The following is a 1,987-nucleotide window of genomic DNA, read 5'->3' on the forward strand; positions in this document are numbered from 1 at the left end:
AGGTATAAAGTTTGAACGCCACAAAGAAGAATCCTTGATAAGTTCACAGTTCTTGAAGAACCAAAAGAAGAGCAAAGCCTCACCTTTTCTGATTTTTTATTCAATAATTTTCTAAAAAAACGTTTACAAACTTCAGAGCATATTTAAGGGCTCCGTAAAACTTGACAGACAAGAAAATATATTCTAAAATAACTCCTAATTGATACCTTACCATACCAGGAATCAAATTTGACCTAAAAAGCATTAAATGCACCTAAAAACAAGGAAAATACCTAAAAAACGTACTAAATAATAAAACCCTAAATAAAAGTTGATTTGGTCTGAAATTAGCAGATCCAAAATAGGAAAAAATCTGCCTTAACTGATATAGAGCTGGAAAGTCAATCAACCATTAATTCATGCCATAAATCACTCCCAATTAAGCCAGATCAGCCCTAAATAGCTTGAATTAAATTTATTACACTTTCATATTCCTTTGGGCCAAGTTTGGAATGTCCTGCGTTAGAATCAGCTCAAATCTCTTGAATCAGCCCATTAAGTGCTTCTTGGATCTTCTTAGATCTTGCTCTTGTAATAGGCCCAACTGGAACATGCAATGGATCCTTGAATGCTTATTGATTCTCATCACTTCTAGATCATTTTTCCCTTGGAATGTGGGTATCTTCATTTTTATGTTTCCTAGGTTCCTGTCAGTCCCATCTTGCCATCTTGGATCTCTTCGGAAACCTCCACCACTCCTTTCTCTCCTTGGCACAAACCTGCTTTCATTGTTCAGTGAAGCTTGATCTCCTTCATCTTCAAACTCATCCTCGTGGTAGTCATCAGAATCATTCATGTGAGAACGCCTTTCTTGCCTTCTTGCATTAGGGCCTCTTTGACGACGCTCCTCACGCAAAGTAGCAATAACTGTGTCTTGCCTATCTATCTGATTCTGAATCTCATTAAACACCACATTCATGCGTTCAAATTGTTGTTGCATAGCCTGCAAAATGATGGACGACTCCTCCCCTCCTTCCCTATTTGATGTTTCACACCTGAAAGACATACTTTTGAAACAACAAAGAATTGTTAGAAATAATTCCTCACAACACTCCCTCACGTGTTTGTACTCAAATTATGTCACTCTCACTCGTGTTTCACTCTTAAATTGGCTTTTTCCCGACATTAGTCTCACACTCTCTTGCCTTTTTCCACTCGTAGCTTCGCCTTTTCAGTTCTGCAATAAACTAGAAAACTTGATCAAGAAATTCAACTTGTAGTGTTAAAACAAATACCAATGGCAAGAAAATATGACGGAAATACCAAATCAAAGGAAGAAGACAAAAGAAAACAATATTTTGGTCTGAGAGAACTGAAACTACAAACAATTTTTTTTTTTTTTTTTTTGGGGAACTAGGTGCACGATTTTAACCTAGTGCACTTCAACAAAAACAAAAAAAATAAGAACGATGAATGAAGAACACAAAAGAAACAGGATAGGATGATAACAGGAAACAAAAGATAAAGGGATAGAAAACTGATTTTAGAACCTGTGCTCTGATACCAAATGATGCGAACCTCAATCGACACGCTTTGAGACCCAACAAAAATATTGGAATACTTGCCCAAGAAAGCTAAAATTCAGATTTTTGATAGAAACCCTGACCCATCGTTTATAATTGAAATGCGAACCAAAGGTATAAGTTGACCTTGACCCAATGATTATAAAGAATCACGAACCAAAGGTATAAAGTTTGAACGCCACAAGGAAGAATCCTTGATAAGTTCACAGTTCTTGAAGAACCAAAAGAGAGCAAAGCCTCACCTTTTCTGATTTCTATTCAATAATATTCTGAAAAACGTTTACAGACTTCAAGGCCTATTTAAGGACTCCACAAAACTTGACAGACAAGAAAATATATTCTAAAATAACTCCTAATTGATACCTTACCATATCAGGAATCAAGTTTGACCTAAAAAGCATTAAATGCACCTAAAAACAAGGAAA

The 1,987-nt window shown here is 35.9% G+C and overlaps 1 pseudogene; it reads left to right on the forward strand.

The window, feature by feature from the left end:
* Positions 1–1,230, forward strand: part of LOC142605820 (uncharacterized) — a 7,909-nt pseudogene extending 6,679 nt beyond the window's left edge.
* The last annotated feature ends 757 nt before the right edge of the window (positions 1,231–1,987 follow it).

Source organism: Castanea sativa, chromosome 8, assembly GCF_040712315.1.
Source record: "Castanea sativa cultivar Marrone di Chiusa Pesio chromosome 8, ASM4071231v1".
Lineage (NCBI taxonomy): Eukaryota > Viridiplantae > Streptophyta > Magnoliopsida > Fagales > Fagaceae > Castanea > Castanea sativa.